General features: G+C 47.7%; 1 protein-coding gene across 1 annotated transcript in view; it reads right to left on the bottom strand.

The window, feature by feature from the left end:
* DUSP10 (dual specificity phosphatase 10) overlaps positions 1–13,914 on the bottom strand; it is a 93,851-nt gene extending 79,937 nt beyond the window's left edge. Inside the window, exon 1 of the mRNA XM_084868912.1 lies at positions 13,873–13,914. The gene's annotated coding sequence lies outside the window, so the exon portion shown is untranslated. The remainder of the gene's footprint in view (positions 1–13,872) is intronic.
* Between the last annotated feature and the right edge of the window lie 3,254 nt (positions 13,915–17,168).

The following is a 17,168-nucleotide window of genomic DNA, read 5'->3' as shown; positions in this document are numbered from 1 at the left end:
TTGAATCTGTGGTATCACCTAGTCCTGGAACCCATTCTTTCTGCTGTGTCTGTGTGAGCAGAAGCCTACTGGGCCGTCTTCACCCTTCTCATGACTCCACCAACCACTTCAGCCACCACGAGGCTCACCAGCTCCAAGTTCGTCTAGCTCAGCTGCCTTCTCCCACACTCACTCCTGCCTTCCATTGCACTGCCTCCCGAATGTTGAATCTGCTGTTTATGGTGAAGCCATTAAACTCCCCAAAGACAGAGAGTGTGCCCATACTGTATTAGAAATCTCCACGTGGGTATTTCAGCATTTTTGAGAGCGGTGGGCATGAACAGATGCTCCCCCAAACAAACGGGGGGGGGGGGGGGGGAGGAGCCGGGGGGACGGTGCACAGACCAGGATGAACTTTGAACTTTACTAATGCCAGGCACAGTCTACTCTCTCTAGGATGCTGCTAACACAACCCAGACATAGAGGCATCAGAGTTGTGCTCAAGTTTTTCAAAAGACTAAGACAAGGCTCGTGTGTGTGTGTGTGTGTGTGTGTGTGTGTGTGTGTGTGTGTGAGAGAGAGAGAGAGAGAGAGAGAGAGAGAGAGAGAGAGAGAGAGAGAAAATATCAGGAGTGCTTTGTAACTTACATGCTTAGGAAAATGGTTATTCTGCAATTGTATAACACAGGCTTAGAGCTCTGAGTACACAAAAGAGTTTATTATTTTATTATTATTATTAATTATTGTACTATTTCCCATTTGAATAACTGTAAACCTACTTTTGCCCTAACCATTTATATATATGATATCTTTTAATGCTCATTGTTTCCACCCTGTGATTACTTTCAGGACCCTAACCCTGGCCCCGAGGCTATATTTTTTAATCCTTGGGCTACGTATACACACATTCAGGTCATAATAACCTGTGGCGCGTGCCTTCTCCCGGTAGGAAGATGTCGGGGTGAGAAGGTGAGCTTCATGATTCAAAATCTGATAGATAATGACGGTCAGACAGAGAAGAATTTTTTTTAAATTTCCATAAGCCCAGTATTTTAATTAGATCATTTCATAGTTTTGCAGAGGAGTCATCTTTTACAGAAAAAAAAAAAATTTCCCAACACAAAGGACCAAAAAAAGAAAGAAAAAAAGAAAGAAAAATGAGACCCATGGGAAACAATTTCTTCACAAGGCAGCGATTGAACTGATCCATTTGGAACCCTTAGCCCATGTTGCTGCATGCTAATTGCAAGTCATTTGTAAGCAGAATCAGCTTGGGTCACGACTGATTGAATGCCGAGGAGCTGGCCTGCCCAGCTTGAGAGGGGGGTGTGCACAGAGCCCGTGTTTTACAAGACCCATGGAGGGAGCGTCAATGTGGATGAAACAGAACAACAAGCTAGAACGCCACGGATGACACAGACCTTGGCAGCCTTTCAGAAGCGACATGCTCAGTCTTCATTTACTCCTCACATCCCAAGTGGGGGGGGGGGGGGGACACACACACAGACTGAGGGTGGCACCTCTGTCCCCACTGGGGCTTTCTCCACCCCCATGTCCCTGTTGAAAGCATTCCTTCTGGGAAGATGGACGGAATAACCCTGATTTCACATCCTAACTCCGGATACCCGATGGTGCTCCATGATGACTCCATCCTGCTGGGTCATGAAGGGTCACTTTCTTTCTTCTCTGTGTTGGCCATTTCAGAGAGGATCTGAAACTCCGAAATCTTCAGGAGGGGGAGTCAATGTGTGCACTGAGAGCTGACGTCTTCAGACTTTGCACATCTGTGAGTATGAGCATCCAGTGGAGAAATAAGGATGCTCAGGGTAGGAGGACCCCTGGATCCGGGGAGTAGTGAGTTCATCTTGAAGGAGATAGAGGGGAAGCTTGGGCTGGGCTACAGGGACCTTGCCCTCCTCCTTGAACAGGTACCAATCATTCATTTTACAGGAGGTGGTCCTTCCTTGTAGAGTTTCCATGAGCCATGGCTGTTGCATCTCTTGGTAGGATCTTTTCCTTCCATAAACTTAGACGCCAAGGCCATGTGCTAGCTCGGGAAGGACATTTGTCGCCCTTCCTGGCAAGAGACACCTTGAGCTGTTAATATTAGAACCAAATTCCTTCAGCCTTTGTAGACTCCTGTATAAAATGATACTGCACAGCCTCCATTCCCTTTTTAAGTGGCCTGCTTGATGTCCCAAGTTCCCAAGAGGCTAATCCCCATCAGGGTGGCTCAGGGAACATTTGGGTCCTTCTCAGTTTCAGAAGGGGTCACTGAGGGCACCTAAGCGTGAGCCTGGGGCAAGCAAGCAGAGCACACCCTTGAACCCCAGCCTTCTGCCCTTGGGCAACAGGAAGTTAGTGAATTGTCTTCCGACTACCTACAAACAGCACACTGGAATTTGAAGGGAGTGCACTGGTGGTGGTGAATAGTGGGTCTGTGTTTGAACTCAGACTCTACTGTGTCAGGACACGTGACCGGGACACGTTATTCAACCTCTCTGAGTGTTGTCTCTGCATCTGTTGAAAAGAAGAATGGGCATCTCTCAGGGGTGTTGTGAAGCTTAGTCATTCGTGATGGAAGGGCCTGGCCCCTCGTAAGCTCTCAATACAGCATGGCTATTCTTAGGGTTGGAGTAAGCAGGGTGTGTTTACAGGTTCTTGGACGGGACGGCCAGAGATGAGTGAGGATGAGGATCAAGTTCTACTCCCTGTGTTCCGTGGGTCAAGGCCAGAGTGAGGACACAAGACTGTCTTGGCCACCGGATCCGTCCGGCGTTGGCATCTTGCGGATACTAGGAAGGGTTGGTACTGTGATGGGTGGTGAAAATCAGAAATGGCAGGCGAGCTGGGGCCTGGCTAGGCTGACGGGCTCTTCCTGCTCATCCCAACGAGCTTGGTCCGTCTCTCCGGGACTCTCTCTAGAGGTGCCAAGTTGATCATCAAGGCTGGCTACATCGTGACAACGAAAACCAAGCACGTGTGTTCCTCGGGGCTAGGGTGCCATCTGCCAGAGTGGCATGAGCTGTTTCGCAGAGCAAAGCAAAGGGGCAACTCATCTCTGCACACGCTGAGCCCTGGCCCCCCCTCCCCTCCCCCTCACAAGGAGGGTGGAGAGCCATGTCTGGCCACTTGGCCTTCTCTTTATTAATAGACATTTGGGTAATGCCACCTGGGCGAAAGCGGAAAGCCCTGGCAGCAGAGGGCATGTATTTTAAGACGCCGTAGTTTATATTTAGGGACTGGAAGGATGCCCCCTCGGGAGACATGTAAGAAGAGGAAGCGAGATTAAGAGCCGAGCACCTGGCCCCGGGGGCAAATGTCATCTCCCAAAGTGGCCATGCTCGTCACAGGTGCACACCCAGCAGAGGGAGGCACAGAGGAAGGTGGGGACCCCGCTGCCCAGGGCGCTGAAGGGTCAGTCGCCAAAGTCAGGGATGGACCAGTGAGGGAGGGGGATCCTTGCTGTACAATCATTCACTGGGCGCAATACCTTCACGCTCACCGCGGACCGATTCGGGGACAATGCGAAGTAGACTGATGGGCATCAGGGGCCTGAGATGTACCCTTCCCTCCCTCTCCCCACCCCACCCCTGGTGTCCTAAAAATTGACATCATCATTTGAGACGGAAGAAGAGGGTGATGCGATAATCTGGCGTACACTTAGCACTTGCCTATGGAGATGGTTCAGTCTATTCCTGGATCATTTCAAAATTAATATTGTATTACTGCCTCCCCTAAAGCCGGGTAATCGCTGTTCAGAACAACAGCCATCAGCCACATGTTCTTCAGCTGCCTGCCACTTATGATCTCATTTTATCCTCATAACACCCATGTAGAATTTGCTAAATAGCCTCGGATATTTTAACGTAAAAGCTATTAATACAATCATTGTAGAAATTGTTGTAAAACCAGAAAACACGAATTAAAAAATATAAAAGATTCCCCCCGCCCCATAGAAAACCAGTTAATATTTTAGTGGCTCTACTTCCATTGTATTTCCACACCTGTTCTACGCATTTAACGTATTTTGCATGCAACGTTGAGCACCATTTTTTCAGCTAACACTATACCATATGTATTGACTATGCAGAGAGTTTTTCTACTCAGAATTCTTTGCAAATACAACTTTAACATCCAAGGACGTGTCACAATATCCTTAATAAATTCTCGATATTCGGAATTAATTGACGGCCAATACTTTTCTGTTGTGGATAAGTCATGGTCTGGGTGAGGACTGGGGGCTTGCTTTTACAGGCTCAAATATCTGGTCACCTCGTCCACCAATGGCCAGCCTGTGAGAGTGGGAGGGAGGACCATACCACCAGCACTTTCCTCCGTGCCTGACTCACAACCATGAGACAAAGAGATAGATGGTCAACCCAGCTGATGGAATAAAACAGAGGAATGCAGACTCGAGTTGGTACCTGCAGTCCCATTCAAATATATTTGCACAGATTAAAACCAAGGAAAGTATTTTAGATCAGTGGTTACAGACCTGGCTGGCACAACAGAATCACCTCAAGAGTTTATTAAAGTAAACCCATAGAGCTTGAAAATCTGTATTAAACAATTACAGAGAGAGAGAGAGAGAGAGAGAGAGAGAGAGAGAGAGAGAGAGAGAGAGAGAGAGAGAGAGGAGAGAGGGAGAGGGAGAGAGAGAGAGAGAGAGAGAGAGAGAGAGAGAGAGAGAGAGAGAGAAGATGGCCCCAAAGCAGGCTTGCTCGCATTGCTTTGAACGCTTTTGCAACTTCCTCATGGTCATTGCTGACTTCGAAGGAATGCTTGCCAAGTTATTTGTGCCACAGCCCTGGGATGGTCAATATCACAGGGCAATGCCAAGAGGGCTGGTGGGCTAGTGTACAGTGCTGATTCCCTGGTCTCCTACTGAAAGGAAGTGCCAGCTGATGGATGGGACACACAGTAGTCACCGGAGCTCAGGTGTGGGCATGTGCTCTGTAGCCTCTGACCCCACATGGAGGGGCCCCTCTGGATGCTCGGAGTAAGATGTGTGTTGTGTCAAGGGTGTGGAAAAGGAGCTGGCCCTTTAACCCTGGCTTACGTGGGAACAAGCTGGGAAAGCAAAGCCTAGCTCAGGGGTCCTCAAACTTTTTAAAGTGGGGGCCAGATCACGATCCCTCAGAGAGCTGGAGGGCCGGACTATATGAACTACTAATTCCTACTGTAACACCTCGGCTGCGCTCACTGCCCAAAAAACCTGGTGGGCCGGATCAGACTCCTCTGCGGGCCGCATGTGGCCCGCGGGCCGTAGTTTGAAGACCCCTGGCCTAGCTGGAGGCCGCCATCAACAGCTGAGCACAGTTGGCGTGAAGCTCGGCAGGAACTCATGAGTGTGTTTAGAGACTATTCCAAACACCGCGATGGTGAGAAGATTGTGCATCTGCTTAAATTTTGGTGTCAACCATACACGTGTAGTTTGGGAGAGTCATGTGAGAGTCAGATGATGTTCTGGGATCAGGTCACCTTTCAAAGATGACCTTAGGGTATCCTGGGCTGATGATCTCCTAAGGACTTCCAGACGGAGTGTTCCATGTGCGGTCCAGAGGGGAAAGCACCCAATGCAGAGCCCACCTGGGACTGACTCACCCAGCTAGATTCCCCTCCTTCCAACATCATGGTTCATCATGAGGCTAGTCAGGTCTGCCTGTGAGGTGGTGCAGACAGCTGCGGGATGATTCAACCAGCAGATCTCAGCTTGTTCTCACTTCCCCCATTGGCTGGCTAGCCTGGGCCCCGGGATGGAAATATTGCCTTGCCTTGGGTGGCCACGAAGGGAAACAGATGCAATGCAGTCTCACACAGCGAGGCCCTGCTGACTGCTAACCACGCTGAAAGACAAGATACCGCCAAGCAGAGTGGGATATGCACTCATCTTGCCTGGAAACACATCGCCATGGCCCCGGAAGTTACCCCAAGACAATGGCATCATTCCAGGGAGGCAGGGTTGAGAGGCCCCATGCAATAGGAAAGGGTAGCTTTCCCTTATTCAGCAGGTCAAGGAAATGCCCATGACACTACGTGCTCCCCAAAAGGAACCTCTCCTGCTTGAGTGACAGGAGAGAAGCAATGGGAGCCAGAGAAGAAGGAGAATAATTAATGTGTGTCACTGGGGTCAAAGCCAAGTTGGGGCAGGATTGCTGGGAGACACGGTCACCACTGTTTCACCCTGCAAACCAACCAACCAACCAACCAACCAACAAACCAACTAAAAAAGCATGTTCCCTGGCAGGCAACTAGGATGCTCTGGAAAAAGTCTTTCCCCGCTGGTTTCAATAATAGACTTTCTCTTAAAATTAAAAGGGAAAAGAGGTTGGAGTCTGGGCTGAGCATCATATTGGCAGGGTGTGTTTTCCCTTCATCCTCCTCAAGCCACTACGTTAGAACCTGTCGAAGGTTTCTATCAAACCCACCCCACCGTCATGCCACGGGCACCGGGGTTCCTCTGTGCATTCAAGGGACTGGCGATTGGTGTTCCTTGGCCCTGACTTGGATATTGCCATTCTTTCTTTGCTTTCTCTGTCTCTGGGCCTCTGCCACCTCTAATGCCATTTTCGAATCACCCTCATGATTTCCCTGCTCATCTTGTATTCCAGGGATTTAGAATCCAGTTCTCCCTTTCCCCCCGTTCTATGGGGTTACAACTGTGCCCACTGATAGGAATGCTTTCACTCTAAAAGCCCATCATCTGAGATGATGTAGATACTGTTTCTACAAAGGCTAGGTAGAAAGACTCATCAATACATAAATAGACAGATAGAGAGACAGATTGAAAGATAGATGATAGATAGATAGATAGATAGATGATAGATAGATAGATAGATAGATAGATAGATAGATAGATAGGTCTATTGGTAACCCTAAGCCCCACATTATTCAAGGATCACCCGTGTTCTCAATACTTATAGGCATAACTGTATTATATAACTTTTTTGAGATTTCCACAATACCCAGGCAAACAGCTAGCCTTCGCCAAATACTTACTGACTTCTGCTCTGTGATTCCAAGCATCTCCACCTCCTTCTCTAATAGGTTCAGTGCAAACCACAGTCTGAGTCCCACACAGTCACGTTACTATTTTTTTTTTTTCTCTAACTCAACAGTCCTTGCCATTTAACGTGATTCAATAAAACACAGGGGGTTTCATTGGGAACTTAACTACAAATTAAGAGCAAAGAATTCATAGAATCGACTGCTCTTTAAATATAGTGTAGTCCAGCCAGCTAACAGTTCTTCTACGGGAGATGCTATATGGGGCAGACATGAGATAGTGGTGCACACAGCCAAACAAGCAAACAGTGTGCGGGCCTCAGAGTATGTCCTGTGATTATGCTATATGAGTAATAAGGCGATTATTAGTCATTATTGGCTAATAATGTGCATACTTCCCAGGCGGTCGATCCCAGAGCCAGTATAAACAAGCCCCAGATGCCCTCCTTTTGTTTTCTGCATGTGCTCATGGAGAAGGGCTGGGGACGAGTGATCCCCTCTGTAGACGTACACTATGGCTCAATCACATGTACCTGCTGCATTTGCTTCCCGGAAACCTAGGGTGTTGAAAGGGTCTGAACTTCAGTGTGTCTTTGTGCATAAGAGGAGCTAGAAGAGCTGAAACCAGTTGGGCTCAATGGATAGACCGTTGGGCTGTGGACTGAAAGGTCCCAGGTTCGATTCCAGTCAAGGGCATGTACCTTGGTTGCAGGCACATCCCCAGTAGGGGGTGTGCAGGAGGCAGCTGATCGATGTTTCTCTCTCATCAATGCTTCTAACTCTCTATCCCTCTCCCTTCCTCTCTGTAAAAAATAAAAAATTAAAAAAATTTAAAAAATCAATAAAATATATATTTAAAAAAAAAAAAGAGGAGCTAGAAGAAAATGGCACATTTCTATAAGCATCAGACTTAATACACTGTGAGATAGTGTGTCTGATCCTGGGCAAAGCATAGATCTATATGGTCACACAGCACATCTGCAGATACACAGGTAGGAAGGAGGGGAGAAAGGAGCTGTTCCTTTATCTGCCCCTCCTCCCCCCGTACTCTCCCCTTCCTTGTGCTTTGGAGCACATTTTCCTAGACATTTTTTCTAGGTCATGAGGATCTCGGGAATGCTCTTCAGAAGCAAATTAATGTTGGCAACTTAGTGAAGATTGAGCTAGAAGGGAGAACACGAGTCAAGAGAAGTAAGTCAGGATACTCATAAAATAATGCAGGCGTAAGATGAAGAAGCCATAACGGAAAATCAGCCACAGGAGAAAGACTGAATTGCAGGCACAGGCCTGAGGCAGGATCAATAGGGCTCATCGGTCCGTGGATTCTATGGGATGAAAGGAAGAGAGGACCCGTGATTGATTTTGATGTTCAGAGGACAGAGTGAGTGGTGACACCATTAACGGGGATCGAAGACCAGAGGAAGAAAACAGGATTAAGGAATGGAGCACCGGGACCTGCCATGTTGGAGATTTATGCGTGGGTTCTTTAAATACAGTTGAGCTCAGCGAGCGAACAGTCAAGGGAGATATTCGGAAATATATGGGTCTGATGCTCAGGCCACAAAGCATGGCTGGGATATAAATTTCAGAGCCCTGTGAACACAATGTTATAATGTCTTCACTGGCTCCCAAATTTTATAGAAGTTCCGAAGTATCTATATAAAATATCAAAATAATTTGCTTCCTGCTGAAACCGGTTTGGCTCAGTGGATAGAGCGTCAACCTGAGGACTGAAGGGTCCCAGGTTCGATTCCGGTCAAGGGCATATACCTGGGTTGCAGGCACATCCCCGGTGGGAGGTGTGCAAGAGGCAGCTGATTGATGATTCTCTCTCATCGATGTTTCTAACTCTCTATCCCTCTCCTTTCCACTCTGTAAAAAATCAATAAAATATATTTTTTAAAAATAATAATAATTTGCTTCCTAATATCAGACAGCTTAGATCCTAGATCATCTTGTCCTTCATCCATTCCAGGAAGGATGTGTGCAGCAGTATTACCTAAGGCGGGGGTGGGGAACATCCGCATGTATGGCCTGATATATCATTTGGTCTGTCCCTGCCAAGGCATCAGGGGCGAGGTCATTAAATGTTGGACCAAGTACAGCAGGCTAATGTATAAGTTGATACTTCTGCATGGCCTGTGAATGATGTTATATATGGCCAATAGCCCTTGGCAGGAAAAAGGTTCCCCACCCCTGACTTATGGTGACAGGAACTGGAAAACGGGGAGACCTGCTACGAGGTTCTCCAGAAGATGGTTGTTATGTGGGGATGAGGCCTGGACCAGCTTCCTGGCAGGAGGAGTGGACCGAAAGCATAGGACATGCAGCAGACGACAAAGAACAAACACACACAGAGAACATGGGACATGGTCAAGGTCTGCTCTGTCTGAAAACCGTATCCTGAACGCAGACTCCAACACTCCTCAGTGGTCTTTCCGCTGGAACAAGGGTTTTTCAAAACACCCCAGGGGATTAAGAACAGCAGGATGCATGCGCCATGGCTCAGCAAGTCACACAGTCAGTCCTTCGTTATTGTCCACACCTCTGCTTAAGGTTTAGACATATGCCCTGTGCATTTCCTATAGCTCAGTGGTCGGCAAACTCATTAGTCAACAGAGCCAAATATCAACAGTACAACGATGGAAATTTCTTTGGAGAGCCACATTTTTTCAACTTAAACTATCTAGGTAGATACCTTGTGATTCACTTAATTAAGGGTACTCCTAAGCTGGCCTTTGCTAAACACTCAAGGGGCCAGAGAGCCCCATGTGGCTCTCGAGCCGCAGTTTGCTGACCACTGCTACAGCTTGCTCTAGGATCGCGGTAACAGTCACGTGTCCACTTGGGTGGTGGCTTGGGTTTGTCTGTTCCCGGAGAACCAACCACATTACAGTCTCCAAGGAACACAGGGAGCAATGATGTCTTCTTCGTTGGCTGACCAAGGACAGCCCTATCCTTGGGGTGCACAGTCTTGGGGTGCACTCACAGAGCTTAATCCTGAGCTGGGCCACTGCGGCTCACTGTCCCCTGCCCCCCCAAAACCACACAAATGCAGGCCCAGCTGCAGGGCCAGACACGCTCCTGGCCAGGTGACCGTGAACCTTAGTCCCTCTCAGCTCAGCAAGACAAACCAGACTCCTAAGCTGTCCTCCCTGCCCTACCCACCTGTCTGGAGCTACTCTCCCTGCTCCGAGGAAGGAGAAGGCTGCTGGCTCCTGACAAGTGTGTCTTTGGAGAAAACACACTTTGCATTAGGAAGTACAATAAAGCACCTCCGCATTGTAACGGAAATACCAGGATGAGCAGCTGGTGAACAACTTTTTTTAAATATGTTTTTATTGATTTTTTACAGAGAGGAAGGGAGAGGGAAAGAGAGTTAGAAACATCGATGAGAGAGAAACATCGATCAGCTGCCTCCTGCACACCCCCCACTGGGGATGTGCTCGCAACTAAGGTACATGCCCTTGACCGGAATCGAACCCGGGGCCCTTGGGACCGTAGGCTGATGCTCTATCCATTGAGCCACACCGGTTTCAGCACTGGTGAACAATGTTGAGTTGGACCCAGATAATCGACAGAAAGCACGAATATTGAAGGGCTGGAGTATATGACCCCCAAATGGCCTGTAGGCCATGGAGGGAAGGTTAAGCTCTCAGCAAGGACTCTGCCCTGGGCCCAGGCAACAGGCAGTCTTAGGCGATGAGGAGAGGAGCCCAGACTGAGATTCCCTCCCCCCATCCCACTTCCAGAAAACCCCCTCCCTCCACACCCTACCGCCCCTCTGGGCACCCTTGTCATTTCCAGCTAGCGTTCTGGTTTGCTAGCCCGTGGCTTTGAGCAAGTGGCTGACATTCTTTGATAAGAAGCTGGGGCTAGAAGTATCCATCTTACTAGATTTACTGTGAGGCGGTGATTTTCAACATTTTTCATCTCACGGCACACATAACCTAATTACTAACATTCTACGGCGCACGCGCACACCACACACAAAACAGGTATAATTTTGATTTGTTCATACCGGACGGCTATTGTTGTGTTGGCTGTTATTATGTTTTTCTTTGACAATCTAAGGGAAGAGAGGTCAATGCCCCTGACTAAATAGTCAGGTGCTGCATGTTTTAAAAATTCTTACATGCTCGCACACACACACATATACACGGGTTGACATAGCTGCTGTAAGGAATGAGCAGCTACTGTTTGCAGAAGTCTCTAAGTCATTACCTGGCAAGGAGCAGGATTTAATAGATGCTGTTTTTCTTCCTTCCTTGACAAGTATGAGGCAATTTACTTTGCCTCTCGGAGGCTCCTGTTTTCATTCGATAAAAACGGGGGTAAAGGGGATACTTATCACAAAGGGCTGTTTTGATTTAAGAAGTCAAAGTGCCCTAACCGGTTTGGCTCAGTGGATAGAGCGTCAGCCTGAGGACTGAAGGGTCCAAGGTTCGATCCCGGTCAAGGGTATGTACCTTGGTTGCGGGCACATCCCCAGTAGGGGGTGTGCAGGAGGCAGCTGATTGATGGTTCTCTCTCATCAATGTTTCTGACTCTCTATCCTTCTCCCTTCCTCTCTGTAAAAAATCAATTTTATATATATACATATATATATATATATATATATATATATATATATATATATATATATATATAATTTTTTAATACATTTTCTGTAACCGTCTGATGATGGTGAAGGCAGTTTCATTGCAAGAAGGCCCACTGAGGCCCACTCCACTGAGCACCTGATCAATGAGCAGGTTACAGCGGGCAAGAGGAATCTTTGTGATTTCCTGTCTTGGAAGTCTAGGATTTAGATGGGGGGAAAAACTATAATGATTTTGTATAAAGAATTCTCATCTAGGAGAGGGTGTAAGTTAACTAAAGTAAAAATATGTATTCTCAAATAAAAATGCTACAGTGGTTGGTTTAGAAAGACCGAGATTCAAATGCAATGAGTTGGAATATGTTTGGGGCTAGAGAAGGGGGAGGTGGTGATGGTAGGAAAATATAGTTACAGAATATCCTCCTGAAGTTAATAAGGTTTTTGTTATCTGTTCTTACTTCTCTTTTTTCTTTTTCTTTTTTTCTCCCCAGAAAAACAAGCCAAATTGGGACCAGAGATTGTTCGATTTGCCTTGAACCTCAGGGACGAATGGTAAGCATACTTTGAATAATTTTCCTTGGGATTATGCAATAGGGCCAAGTTCGTGACACACTGATGCTCTAAGTACACTGCCTTATCTTCCCTTCATACCGCCCGAAAAGAAACTTGTTCTGTTTGCAAGCTTTATAGTTTGGATCCATTTCGTTGACTAGATTTCAGAGTTGGCAAGCAAGACTTTTAAAATTATTTTTGAGGTCCCTTTTAAAGAGATCTCACCACATAAAAGGGAATTTCTGAGCGAGAGGCTGGAAAATTCTAAAGTATTCTTCTTGGCTTTTAGGTTTTCCTGGCGCTGGTGCCTGGCCCACTCCAAAGGTCATGGGCACCCCTATATTACACCCCTTTGCAGGCAGCAGCCACATCTATGTTGTAAATCCCTAGAGTGAGAGGCAATCTATTGGCTCTCCATAAATAAATAAAATAAAATAAAATAAAGTAATTATGGGAGGGAACAGGAAAGAGAAATTTTAGGAAAAAGCTAAAATTTTAAAACACCGAAATCAAAGGAAATGGGAAAGGAAGTGGGAAGAAGGTCCCAAAAGCTACAGGCATAAGCTGTCCTCTGAGATGAGAACAAAATGTGAGGGAAAAGGGGTGCCTGGGGGACTGAGCTTAATTGGGGGACTTCTCTAGAGAAGCCCGGAACCCAGTCTGACCCTTGGGCAACTCCTGTTGTCCTTTATGCTACTGATTATGATGTTGTGTGCGCCTGGGTGCAGGAGAATGCTGATCAGGACCACTGAGCAAGAGTCGTGATGTATCTGCTTTCATTGTTGGGGTCCCGAGTTTTGCTTACCATGGCTAGTTAGCATAGATGTATATGCCTATGGGACCAGCCCCTCCATAAAAGCTTCAGATCCCAAGGTAGGAATGGGCTTCCCTGGGCAAAGACCTTCTACAAACATCTAGAAAAGGATCATATACCGTGTGGCCACAGAGGGAGAAAAACTCAGACGCCTCTGTCTGACATCTTTGGCCTCCACCCAATGTGTCTCCTTTTCCCGCTGCTCTTGCCATGAATCTTTGTAGAATAAACCTTCACTGCAGGTCTAAGTGAGTCCTCCTAACACATCACCAAACTTCAGTTGGTCCAGGACGCTGAGACAGAACCCAGGGATAGACTGAGGCAGCGTTAATGAGCCAGAGAAGAAGTGTGACCAGAAAGGTAGGGCTGAGAAAAGAGGAGCATGTTAGGGATGGCCTTTTGCTTTGTTATTTTCTTCTAGGGTCATTACAAAATTCTTTTTTATTTGTTTTAAATCCAATTCGGTCTGCGCTAAACCCTCCCTGGTTGAGCCAAGTGCAAAATCGAATCTCTCTCATGACATGTTTGGCGGGAGGCTGCTGTTGCTTTTTCATCTTAGGGTCCTATCAGAGTCCCGGGGTCTAAAGCAGTCCAGCGTTCTGGAAAGGAACTTGACCTCTAGTCCCCATAAATTACAGTCAGCATGCTCATTGTCCTCTGAAGGTAGACAGCTCTGCTGTCCTCTGCCAAACCAGGGCACGAAAAATAGCTACTCAGCTCATGTCCAGCATCTCTCAGTAACCGAGAACCTTCCCTCTCCTCAGGGTCTCTCCTGGGAGCTAGGGGGTAGGCCTTATCACTTACACAACCTGCAGAACCCACTCATTTCCAAGAGATCTCCTTCCCCCAACCCTGTCTAGAAGATTCTATTCATCTCCAGCCCTGGGTGTCCTCCATCCCTGAAAATCTTTTCTCTCACCTGTGCAGGTGAGGCTTTCTGTCACCTGTCACCACGGCCTCCTCAGTGATTGTCTTCTGGGGTCTGGTGGCATCGGCTTTTTGGTCCCTGTAACACAGAAGCCAGTGATAACGATGTTAGTCACCATATTAAAAAGCCCTGGGTACCTTCTTAGGAAATAAAGGGAGATAAACTTACATCAGCAAGAACAACCCAAAAATTAATCTTACTGCAAATTATCTTGGAAGCCTTGGTCTCTACCTAATAGAGGCAATTAGTCTAGTAGATAAATTACTCTGCTACAAAGTAAAGTAGCGCACGTGTCATACTAAAGGTGCATCCAAACAGACTAAGTGGTCTTGGAGACAACGTGAAGGTGCTATGAGGGTCTCAATGACACGCTCAATTTCTCTGAGCAATTAAAGCCACAGGTTCATTTCTCCCACACCTTGACGAAGAGGCAGCAAAGGAAGAAGCCCGATCAGTTGGGCTTTATCATCAATGAGGACGCAGTGAAAGAGAGGAGACTTGTGCTGGGTGTAGAGGAGCTTTCTGTCCAATGCAAGTCCCAGGAGCTGGGTCGAGGAGGCCAAGTGCATGATGGGAAGGGGCAGGTTATTATTCCCAGAGATTCCCAGGCAACACTTCTCCAGGAAACTTTCTTCTCCATAAACTCTCATGTCCGCTCCAGTTGCCTGACCACTGAGTCATAGCCTTCCTTCCGCAAGTTCAACAGCTCATTCTGCAAGACTCTCGGACAGGCCCCTCATCCCTTCAAAGGAACGGTCAGGGTTGGTGTGTGTTGGGAGCCCAATCGGAGGGACCTGGCACCCGCAGGGGCCAGCTCCATGCCAGGACCACGAGACACCAGCAGGGTTACTCACTTGATTGCCCTCCAGCAGGGGTAGCTGGGGTTACCTCCCTAGAGTGACTGCCGTGTGTATCATTGGGGCGACTCAGCCCAAGCCTCCTTCTTCCTAAAAAGGTCATCTGAGGCCAGGCCTGGGGGTAAGTGTGTCCATAAGACCCATCTATGGCTGGGAAAACACAGAAACACGCCCCCCCCCCCCCCGCCTCCCCACCAAACACACACACACACCCGGAAAGAATGAAGGATGAGGTGGGGATAGCTTTCAGGTCAATGGCTCAGAAACTCAGAGTGAAACATGAACTTATCCCAGAAGCTTGGGTGACAGATGGGACTTTGTGTCCAGAACCCCGCGAATGATCCGACTCAGCCGCCTAATAATAATATTTTCACTTCAGATTTCCATTCATTCCAGCTCACTGATGGCAGTGCCATCCTTATTGGGTTCTTGTCATTTCTAGGGCCTGTCAAGTGGCTTAACCCCGACAAGAGGAGTAAAGAAAGGCAGAGTCTCGGGGCCGATTCTACCTGGCTTCATGGTCAAGGGCGGGACTCTGTTTCCTTTGTCTGAGCAAGTTATACTGTCTGTCCGCATTGCAGAGCTGTGCCTGTCTGGTCCTGTTCACTGGTATGTCTGTCATGTATGCGTATAGTTCTCATCTCTCCAATGTGCTGCTCCACAGCCCAAGCTTTCTCCCTCCTTCCTCCCCCTGGTTCTGAGTCCCCATGGCAGCCAGGGCAGTGATAAGCACATGGCAGATCCTTACTCAACAACCCTGGTTGCTTGTTCCCAGTCTTAAACACCCGAGAGAAAAGGCGTTTCACAACCGCACCAGCTGTCCAATCCAGAATCGAAATCCATTTAGAAAGAGCTCCGGATGGCAACCTTAGAGCCTTCGTTTCGCATACCATCTCTTACCCAAGTTTCAGAAACAACATCTCCGGGGGAATCGGTTCATGTCCATCTGCTGGCCTCCCTGTGAACTCGGAGACGCTCTCTTGGGGTGACCCTTACAATCCTTCCTGGAGATTTACAATCACAACTGGGAATCTGGTCAGCGCTTAACCAGGTACCATGTGACTTCACAGGTGGGGATACCTAGTGTACCACACTGTGGCTAGCGTACACGGGCCTCTTAGATCTTCAGCAGCTGCTCTGAAAACCATGGATTTTTGGTGTGGTCCTATGGCCCTTTCGGCATCTCCAGGTTCCTATCTTAGCTCCTCTTACAGGCATTGTCTCTAATAAAAGCTCTCGCTCACATCCTGTCTTCAAACATCCTAATGCTGGCCCCATCCCTGGGTGTCCAGAGCAACCTGGTCCCCCTCCTTGAGAGGGACCGGCCGTCCCGCCTCTACTTCATGCTGTCGGTCCCTGTCTATCTCTCTATTAGACCTGAATCACTCACCGTCATGTAATGGGATCAGTGTCCACAGCCAGAAGGCCCAATCAGCCAGGCCTAGGGACCCTTCCCATGCACGAATTTCGTGCACCGGGCCTCCCGTATCCGTTATATTGCTTGGAGAATCCAAGGCACAGGGAAGTAGAGGGATTGGCTTCTGGAATGATGAGTGCGATTAGCCTGAGAACACAGACCTAAATTTCAACTAAGCTCTTTCCGATCACTCCTCCTAGATAGAATTTCCTCTCCCCCAAATATCTGTGTCCTCTGGGGTGAGCATTCTAGGAACAAGGTTGACCTCTTTAGAAATGGCACCGACTGTGCGTCGCTAAAGCTAAACTCCGCTGACAGAGATCCGTTTGGAAGCAACGTGGTGGCAAGAAGGTTAATAGTGAACTTGAATCTTATTTCCAGGCAGACATCCCGAGCCCTTGGGGAGAGGTTGCAGCTGCCCCGTGGCCCAGATAATTCAATATCAGGGTGAGCAAGGACGTCTTAGAACATTCTGTTCTCCCCTGAGACCAATTAAAATCTGTAGGCATCTTTCTTGTTGACCAGGCTGACTTACTAATTGAAACGGAATTGTGATATTTTCATCAGCTTTTCCCTAGCCCTCTCTACCTTGCCAGCAAAGAGAACGCTGGATGATCATAGGGCTTTGAGCCTATGGTTTGGACATAACAAAACAAATAATAACACGTATGGAAGCGATAACATAAACATTACGGTTAGTGATTCAGGTCCCATAGAGGCCCAGGGAAAAAAATCCACTCTCACCTTAAACCACTAAGCCACCGTTCCACACTGAATAAGATCCCAAAAAGGAGGGTGTCAGGTTGGGAATATGGTGATGTTCCCCAAATCTCCGTCTTGGTTGATCCAGATAAGCAGAAGTTAAATACCAAAACACCACCTGCAGGATGCCCGGGGAACCATAAATCTGTCATTTTAGCTGTTGCTGTGCCAGTAAACCACCTCTTGTCCTCCCTCTTCCCAATTCACCATCCCTCTGCCTGACTTGACTGGGAAAACTCCTAGTAACCAAG

Source organism: Pipistrellus hanaki (assembly GCF_964339955.1).
Source record: "Pipistrellus hanaki genome assembly, chromosome: 20".
NCBI lineage: Eukaryota > Metazoa > Chordata > Mammalia > Chiroptera > Vespertilionidae > Pipistrellus > Pipistrellus hanaki.
This window is presented reverse-complemented; position numbering and strand designations above follow the sequence as displayed.